Source organism: Sphaerodactylus townsendi, linkage group LG08 (assembly GCF_021028975.2).
Source record: "Sphaerodactylus townsendi isolate TG3544 linkage group LG08, MPM_Stown_v2.3, whole genome shotgun sequence".
NCBI lineage: Eukaryota > Metazoa > Chordata > Lepidosauria > Squamata > Sphaerodactylidae > Sphaerodactylus > Sphaerodactylus townsendi.
Genome location: NC_059432.1, coordinates 66,163,650 through 66,173,767, shown reverse-complemented (window position 1 = coordinate 66,173,767; position 10,118 = coordinate 66,163,650).

Sequence of the window (10,118 nt, the reverse complement as noted above, 5' to 3'; positions counted from 1 at the left end):
ATACACCTCTGAAGATGCCAGCCACAGATGCAGGCGAAACGTTAGGAACAAGATCTACCAGACCACGGCCACACAGCCCAGAAAACCCACAACAACCAGCTGAATCCGGCCGTGAAAGCCTTCAACAATACAAAGTATGAACAATTGTCAGGAGAGATAATATTTGGTTTTTTTTTAATTTAGATATTTATATTCCAGATGTTTTGCCTAGTGAGAACCCAAAGCTTCTTACAACTCTTTTGTCCCCTCTTCTATTTTATCCTCACAACGAAGAGTCAGAGAGTGACTGAGCCAAGGTCACCCAGTATTGATGCCAGAGTAAGGATCTGAACTTGACCCTAGTTGAACACTCTAACCACTACAAAATGCTCTATATGGTCTCCCCTGGGCTTGGATGCAGAATACAGAACATCGGGGTATGCATCCCAAAATCCCCAAACCAAAAGTATACATGAAAATTGCTATTTCAGGAAAATTGCTATTTCCTTGACTCCCAGAATGAAAACCACAAATCTGAAATTTGTGGGCAATATAAAAAAATACCTCCTGGGGGGAAAAAAAGACTGTGGCCCCTTCCGTACACGCAAAATAATGCATTTTCAAACCACTTTCACAACTGTTTGCAAGTGGATTTTGCTATTCCGCACAGCTTCAAAGAGCACTGAAAGCAGTTTGAAAGTGCATTATTCTGCATGTGCGGAATGAGCCTATGTTTTTCATGTTTCATGCCTATCGTAATCAGCTGCATCAAGTGTCTTTTTTAATTCTTTTGATTTCCTGGGCAACAGCATTTCTGCCTTCTGACTGGATCATTATATGAAATCAGAAGTGCTCCAGCCAATCACCACTGGAGACGAACCCCAGAGAAGGGATTTTTAATGCAAGCAGTAGGTGCTCTGAACCAAACAACATTTTCAGAGGCATGCAAGACCCCAGTCCTCAGGAATTCTTTAGATCATAGTGACAATTAATGTAGAAGAAGGGGAAGAGTTTGAATGTATACCCTGCCTTTCTCTCCTGTAAGGAGTCTCATAGTGGCTTATCCCTCAAGTATTGGAACTGTCTATTGAACTTATTCATAAATGATCTGGAGTCAAAAGTTTGCAGTAAAATATTAGTTTTTCCTGAAAATAAAACAGCCAGAATCCTAATGCCCTTATATGTATATATATGGTATACTATGGTATATATATGGTATACTAGAAATATAACCATGCCATGGTATATATATGGTATACTAGAAATATAACCATGGTATGGTATACTAGAAATATAACCATGCAAAAATTGTCTCTATACTTGGGATTTATAAAGCCTGACCAACTTATTCTGACCAGATCCATGTTTCTAAGCCCCCCCTCCTTCATTCTCAAGTTTTCATATATGTGTATATATTTAATTCCCTTTGTGAATCACAGTTTGTCATTGAATAGCAGAAGCTTTAGTCTTCTTCACTCCGTTATCCTGATAGGCAAGTGCTGCTAACAAGGGGATTAAATTAATTCTTGGAGAAGAGGACTATCTGTGCTCACTATAGTCAATGTAAAAAAGAAACATTCTGTTCTAATTGTACTATATTGTACAGAGGGGTGGGGGTGAATCTAGGTTCTATGCTGGAATGACCTAGTACAGTGATGGCGAACCTTTTTGAGACCGAGTGCCCAAATTGCAACCCAAACCCCACTTATTTATTGCAAAGTGCCAACCCGGCAATTTAACCTGAATGCTGAGGTTTTAGCTTAGAAAAAAACGGTTGGCTCCCTCTTTCTCCGCCCCACCCGCTCAAGCAGGGGCCAGCCTGCTCTAGCCTCCAGCAAGTCCCGCGCGCACCGCTCTGTGCCTCAAGCATCTCTGCCTCCTCTGCACCCCCCCCCCCTCGGGCAGCAACCACCCGGAGCACAGACACCAGGCCCACCAGCCAAGTCCTCCCTGCTCACCGCAGTGCATGCATGTTGTGCTCAGTGCCCCAGGCCAGCCTAGATATGTGTGTGGGGGTGTGTGATTTTCCGCCCCCACATAATGAACTCTGTGTGTGTGTGCCCACATAGAGGGCTCCGAGTGCCACCTCTGGCACCCGTGCCATAGGTTCGCCATCACTGACCTAGTAGCTGAAAAGTCTTTTTTTGTCTCAAGTGCTGGAGGTTTTTGTGTAGAAATGCACTCCTCAGCCTGGGTGTAACACCTAAGTCAGTTTGACATATAAAGCCTCAGAATATCTGCAGAAATATCTAAAACTGGGACAGAAAATTTCCACGTTATAGGAAAGATCCATATGGAATGCACTGGGAAAACAAACACCATGCAGTAGCTTCTTGTCACAAGTCTAAGATATGTAGATAAGTTCATATTTATACTTGGAAAGACTCTGTCCATTTGCTTCTTGACATTGTAAGGTGAACCCCCCCCCCCCCCCCCACCCCCCCCCCCCCCCACCCCCCCCCCCCCCCACCCCCCCCCCCCCCCACCCCCCCCCCCCCCCACCCCCCCCCCCCCCCACCCCCCCCCCCCCCCACCCCCCCCCCCCCCCACCCCCCCCCCCCCCCACCCCCCCCCCCCCCCACCCCCCCCCCCCCCCACCCCCCCCCCCCCCCACCCCCCCCCCCCCCCACCCCCCCCCCCCCCCACCCCCCCCCCCCCCCACCCCCCCCCCCCCCCACCCCCCCCCCCCCCCACCCCCCCCCCCCCCCACCCCCCCCCCCCCCCACCCCCCCCCCCCCCCACCCCCCCCCCCCCCCACCCCCCCCCCCCCCCACCCCCCCCCCCCCCCACCCCCCCCCCCCCCCACCCCCCCCCCCCCCCACCCCCCCCCCCCCCCACCCCCCCCCCCCCCCACCCCCCCCCCCCCCCACCCCCCCCCCCCCCCACCCCCCCCCCCCCCCACCCCCCCCCCCCCCCACCCCCCCCCCCCCCCACCCCCCCCCCCCCCCACCCCCCCCCCCCCCCACCCCCCCCCCCCCCCACCCCCCCCCCCCCCCACCCCCCCCCCCCCCCACCCCCCCCCCCCCCCACCCCCCCCCCCCCCCACCCCCCCCCCCCCCCACCCCCCCCCCCCCCCACCCCCCCCCCCCCCCACCCCCCCCCCCCCCCACCCCCCCCCCCCCCCACCCCCCCCCCCCCCCACCCCCCCCCCCCCCCACCCCCCCCCCCCCCCACCCCCCCCCCCCCCCACCCCCCCCCCCCCCCACCCCCCCCCCCCCCCACCCCCCCCCCCCCCCACCCCCCCCCCCCCCCACCCCCCCCCCCCCCCACCCCCCCCCCCCCCCACCCCCCCCCCCCCCCACCCCCCCCCCCCCCCACCCCCCCCCCCCCCCACCCCCCCCCCCCCCCACCCCCCCCCCCCCCCACCCCCCCCCCCCCCCACCCCCCCCCCCCCCCACCCCCCCCCCCCCCCACCCCCCCCCCCCCCCACCCCCCCCCCCCCCCACCCCCCCCCCCCCCCACCCCCCCCCCCCCCCACCCCCCCCCCCCCCCACCCCCCCCCCCCCCCACCCCCCCCCCCCCCCACCCCCCCCCCCCCCCACCCCCCCCCCCCCCCACCCCCCCCCCCCCCCACCCCCCCCCCCCCCCACCCCCCCCCCCCCCCACCCCCCCCCCCCCCCACCCCCCCCCCCCCCCACCCCCCCCCCCCCCCACCCCCCCCCCCCCCCACCCCCCCCCCCCCCCACCCCCCCCCCCCCCCACCCCCCCCCCCCCCCACCCCCCCCCCCCCCCACCCCCCCCCCCCCCCACCCCCCCCCCCCCCCACCCCCCCCCCCCCCCACCCCCCCCCCCCCCCACCCCCCCCCCCCCCCACCCCCCCCCCCCCCCACCCCCCCCCCCCCCCACCCCCCCCCCCCCCCACCCCCCCCCCCCCCCACCCCCCCCCCCCCCCACCCCCCCCCCCCCCCACCCCCCCCCCCCCCCACCCCCCCCCCCCCCCACCCCCCCCCCCCCCCACCCCCCCCCCCCCCCACCCCCCCCCCCCCCCACCCCCCCCCCCCCCCACCCCCCCCCCCCCCCACCCCCCCCCCCCCCCACCCCCCCCCCCCCCCACCCCCCCCCCCCCCCACCCCCCCCCCCCCCCACCCCCCCCCCCCCCCACCCCCCCCCCCCCCCACCCCCCCCCCCCCCCACCCCCCCCCCCCCCCACCCCCCCCCCCCCCCACCCCCCCCCCCCCCCACCCCCCCCCCCCCCCACCCCCCCCCCCCCCCACCCCCCCCCCCCCCCACCCCCCCCCCCCCCCACCCCCCCCCCCCCCCACCCCCCCCCCCCCCCACCCCCCCCCCCCCCCACCCCCCCCCCCCCCCACCCCCCCCCCCCCCCACCCCCCCCCCCCCCCACCCCCCCCCCCCCCCACCCCCCCCCCCCCCCACCCCCCCCCCCCCCCACCCCCCCCCCCCCCCACCCCCCCCCCCCCCCACCCCCCCCCCCCCCCACCCCCCCCCCCCCCCACCCCCCCCCCCCCCCACCCCCCCCCCCCCCCACCCCCCCCCCCCCCCACCCCCCCCCCCCCCCACCCCCCCCCCCCCCCACCCCCCCCCCCCCCCACCCCCCCCCCCCCCCACCCCCCCCCCCCCCCACCCCCCCCCCCCCCCACCCCCCCCCCCCCCCACCCCCCCCCCCCCCCACCCCCCCCCCCCCCCACCCCCCCCCCCCCCCACCCCCCCCCCCCCCCACCCCCCCCCCCCCCCACCCCCCCCCCCCCCCACCCCCCCCCCCCCCCACCCCCCCCCCCCCCCACCCCCCCCCCCCCCCACCCCCCCCCCCCCCCACCCCCCCCCCCCCCCACCCCCCCCCCCCCCCACCCCCCCCCCCCCCCACCCCCCCCCCCCCCCACCCCCCCCCCCCCCCACCCCCCCCCCCCCCCACCCCCCCCCCCCCCCACCCCCCCCCCCCCCCACCCCCCCCCCCCCCCACCCCCCCCCCCCCCCACCCCCCCCCCCCCCCACCCCCCCCCCCCCCCACCCCCCCCCCCCCCCACCCCCCCCCCCCCCCACCCCCCCCCCCCCCCACCCCCCCCCCCCCCCACCCCCCCCCCCCCCCACCCCCCCCCCCCCCCACCCCCCCCCCCCCCCACCCCCCCCCCCCCCCACCCCCCCCCCCCCCCACCCCCCCCCCCCCCCACCCCCCCCCCCCCCCACCCCCCCCCCCCCCCACCCCCCCCCCCCCCCACCCCCCCCCCCCCCCACCCCCCCCCCCCCCCACCCCCCCCCCCCCCCACCCCCCCCCCCCCCCACCCCCCCCCCCCCCCACCCCCCCCCCCCCCCACCCCCCCCCCCCCCCACCCCCCCCCCCCCCCACCCCCCCCCCCCCCCACCCCCCCCCCCCCCCACCCCCCCCCCCCCCCACCCCCCCCCCCCCCCACCCCCCCCCCCCCCCACCCCCCCCCCCCCCCACCCCCCCCCCCCCCCACCCCCCCCCCCCCCCACCCCCCCCCCCCCCCACCCCCCCCCCCCCCCACCCCCCCCCCCCCCCACCCCCCCCCCCCCCCACCCCCCCCCCCCCCCACCCCCCCCCCCCCCCACCCCCCCCCCCCCCCACCCCCCCCCCCCCCCACCCCCCCCCCCCCCCACCCCCCCCCCCCCCCACCCCCCCCCCCCCCCACCCCCCCCCCCCCCCACCCCCCCCCCCCCCCACCCCCCCCCCCCCCCACCCCCCCCCCCCCCCACCCCCCCCCCCCCCCACCCCCCCCCCCCCCCACCCCCCCCCCCCCCCACCCCCCCCCCCCCCCACCCCCCCCCCCCCCCACCCCCCCCCCCCCCCACCCCCCCCCCCCCCCACCCCCCCCCCCCCCCACCCCCCCCCCCCCCCACCCCCCCCCCCCCCCACCCCCCCCCCCCCCCACCCCCCCCCCCCCCCACCCCCCCCCCCCCCCACCCCCCCCCCCCCCCACCCCCCCCCCCCCCCACCCCCCCCCCCCCCCACCCCCCCCCCCCCCCACCCCCCCCCCCCCCCACCCCCCCCCCCCCCCACCCCCCCCCCCCCCCACCCCCCCCCCCCCCCACCCCCCCCCCCCCCCACCCCCCCCCCCCCCCACCCCCCCCCCCCCCCACCCCCCCCCCCCCCCACCCCCCCCCCCCCCCACCCCCCCCCCCCCCCACCCCCCCCCCCCCCCACCCCCCCCCCCCCCCACCCCCCCCCCCCCCCACCCCCCCCCCCCCCCACCCCCCCCCCCCCCCACCCCCCCCCCCCCCCACCCCCCCCCCCCCCCACCCCCCCCCCCCCCCACCCCCCCCCCCCCCCACCCCCCCCCCCCCCCACCCCCCCCCCCCCCCACCCCCCCCCCCCCCCACCCCCCCCCCCCCCCACCCCCCCCCCCCCCCACCCCCCCCCCCCCCCACCCCCCCCCCCCCCCACCCCCCCCCCCCCCCACCCCCCCCCCCCCCCACCCCCCCCCCCCCCCACCCCCCCCCCCCCCCACCCCCCCCCCCCCCCACCCCCCCCCCCCCCCACCCCCCCCCCCCCCCACCCCCCCCCCCCCCCACCCCCCCCCCCCCCCACCCCCCCCCCCCCCCACCCCCCCCCCCCCCCACCCCCCCCCCCCCCCACCCCCCCCCCCCCCCACCCCCCCCCCCCCCCACCCCCCCCCCCCCCCACCCCCCCCCCCCCCCACCCCCCCCCCCCCCCACCCCCCCCCCCCCCCACCCCCCCCCCCCCCCACCCCCCCCCCCCCCCACCCCCCCCCCCCCCCACCCCCCCCCCCCCCCACCCCCCCCCCCCCCCACCCCCCCCCCCCCCCACCCCCCCCCCCCCCCACCCCCCCCCCCCCCCACCCCCCCCCCCCCCCACCCCCCCCCCCCCCCACCCCCCCCCCCCCCCACCCCCCCCCCCCCCCACCCCCCCCCCCCCCCACCCCCCCCCCCCCCCACCCCCCCCCCCCCCCACCCCCCCCCCCCCCCACCCCCCCCCCCCCCCACCCCCCCCCCCCCCCACCCCCCCCCCCCCCCACCCCCCCCCCCCCCCACCCCCCCCCCCCCCCACCCCCCCCCCCCCCCACCCCCCCCCCCCCCCACCCCCCCCCCCCCCCACCCCCCCCCCCCCCCACCCCCCCCCCCCCCCACCCCCCCCCCCCCCCACCCCCCCCCCCCCCCACCCCCCCCCCCCCCCACCCCCCCCCCCCCCCACCCCCCCCCCCCCCCCCCCCCCCCCCCCCCCACCCCCCCCCCCCCCCACCCCCCCCCCCCCCCACCCCCCCCCCCCCCCAACCCCCCCCCCCCCCCCCACCCCCACCCCCCCCCACCCCCCCCCCCCCCCCCCCCCCCCCCACCCCCCCCACCCACCACCCCCCCCCCCCCCCACACCCCCCCCCCCACCCCCCCCCCCCCCCACCCCCCCCCCCCCCCCCCCCCCCCCCCCACCACCCCCCCCAAACCCCCCCCCCCCCCAACCCCCCCCCCCCCCCCCCCACCCCCCCCCCCCACTGAATCGCGTGGTCTTGTGACTGACACTCAAGGGGCAGAGTTGTCAACATGGGATTGGATCTTGACTAAATTTTCTAATGACAAAATGGAACTTTCTTGTCTTCTCCCTCCTATCGGTCCACACCCAATTGAACCTCACAAAATGCTACTCCTGGGGTGTTGATAACCCCTGGAGGAAATATATAGGGGAATTGCAATGATAAGGGGGAACTGCTGGAAATTGCAGATGTAGTTCTGATCCAGCCCATGGCAAGGAAGTTTGGAGAGGTGAATGGCTGAAGTTGAAAAAAAAAGAGTAAGTTTATGAGCACATACTTCATAAAGGTCATGATGTGACATGACCTTTGGCTGCAAATTTCCAACTCCAGCCCTGTTTTCCTGCCTGTGAGTAATTGAGAAATGGGAGAAAAATGGCCTCCACATAGTGATGTTCTAGGACAGTGGTTCTCAACCTGGGGGTAGGGACCCTTTGAACGGGTTGAATGACCCTTTCACAGGGGTCGCCTAAGACTCTCTGCATCAGTGTCCATCTGTAAAATGGATAAATGTTAGGGTTGGAGGTCACCACAACATGAGGAACTGTGTTAAAGGGTTGCAGCATTAGGAAAGTAGAGAACCACTGTTTTATGAATTCTAGGTAACAAGAGTAGGTAGTAGGGATGACAGCCTAGAGCATTGCCTAGAAGTGACATTTTGTCTCCTTCAAGCTCCATTTTTTTCCACGCACCCCTTACCAAATCTGCTGGCATTTGCCAAGGCTGTGTTGAGAACTCTACCTAAACAGAAGGTTTAATAGGGCACAGTGAAGATGAACTTTGATTAGATGATTTGCTGTAAGTTCAAATGGAAGGGTTCACGGAAATAATTACTGAACATCATGGGACATGTATTCCAATCCATGTTCCTAATCCGATTGTATTTGTTTGATAGAATTATCCCTGAATTATCATTTTGAGGGCAAAACTTTATCAGGCACACATGCCTTGCATGTAGATACAAAATAAATAAAAGTGTAGTATTGATTAAACTAACCTGGAAAAATCTAAACTCCTTTGTGAGCTGTTTTTTTCTGTTTCTTGAATTTTCACTTGAATTGTTAGGAACAACTTGACATGATCCTCTTCCTGGTATCATTAGCTTTAAAGTGTTATAAGCAATTGGCAGTGCACTCCTAAGAATTACCCATGCTGTTGTAGCTGGCAGCCAGCATAACTATGATGCCAATAGTCCACTCCCTAAAGCATTCTGTTAGTGACCGAGCACCGAGAGTGTAGCTGTGTTTCTGAGGCCACAACAGTGTCAGTGTTCCCAGCAGCTATACTGTGGCATTCAACCCTAATGTTTTACTGCAGTGGCTAAGCTGAGAACCAATCTGGAGCCAGTAAGCCTGGCGGTGCTGACACTCATCACCACTCACAAGTCAGAGAGGAGTGTAGCCAGGGATTGAGGCACCACCTGAAAATGGTCTGCGATCAGTGAGCTAGGCAGTGTATTCTCCTCCACCAGCCAGTCAGGTTCCCCAGGCAATGGTTGCTCGTGGTCTTCTGTGTTGCCCTCTGAGGAGTTCTCTATGGCTGCATGCCTAGCTGCTGAGTTTTTATTAAGCAAAAATCCAAGAAACAAAAAAATAACCAAGGCTGAGTTGGGAATTCTACCTAAGGGGAGTATAATAGGGCATGGTGAAGATGAGCTTTGATTAGACAATTGGCTGTAAGCACAAATGGAAGAGGTCATGGAAATAATTACTGAGCACGTTGTGACATGTTTTGCTATTCATGTTTCAAACTTGATTATACTTGTTTTATGGAATCATCCCCGAGTTTTCCCTTAAGGGCAAAACTTTATGAGGCAGCCATGCCTGGCATATAGATACAAAATAAATAGGTGTAATATTGATAAAACAACCCACCTGTTTCCCCAAAAATAAGCCAGCGTCTTGTATTAATTTTTGCTCCCAAAGATGCGCAATGTCTTATTTTCAGGGGATGTCTCATTTTTCCGCTCCACAGCTGCATGCTCTGGTCGACAGGTATGCTTCCAAACAAAAACTTTGCTACATCTTACTTTCGGGGGATGCTTTATATTTAGCACTTCAGCAAAACCTCTACTATGTCTTATTTTCAGGGGATGTCTTTGTGGGTTGTTGAACTCCATATCCTCTTGACTTTTGCTATAAGGGCCTGAGAAAGATGTTTTGAACAAAGGGACAAAGGATTGATGTTGTGATTTAAATGAGAAAACAAACTGCAAACTGCCTGGGAAGGGCCTTTTGCTATTTTGGCTAAGATAACTGATGTAAACAGTTTTGTGAATGTGTTCCCTGAAGGTGATAAAAACAAGCTGTACCATGTTAATGTGTTAAAACCCTACTTTGAAAGGGGTCAACTGGTACTCTTGGCTTATAAAGAGGATGGAGAAGGGCAAGCTCTGGAGAGATGGGGGAAACCTCATTTAGGGCTGGAGCTGTGACTGTAAATATTTCCTCTGCTGTTGATGAACAGCTGGTACAGTTGAAGGTTGGTTTGGCTGAATATGCTACTTTGTTTTTCCACTAAACCTGGAAGGACTCACTCAGCACAAGGTCAGTACAGGTGAGGCAGCCCCAATAGCCACAATCCCATATAGGGTGATGGAGTAATGCCACCTGCATTGAAAAAAAATCAAAGAAACTCTGGATCTAGGGGTGCTAATACCATTAGAAAGCCCAAGTTCTGCCC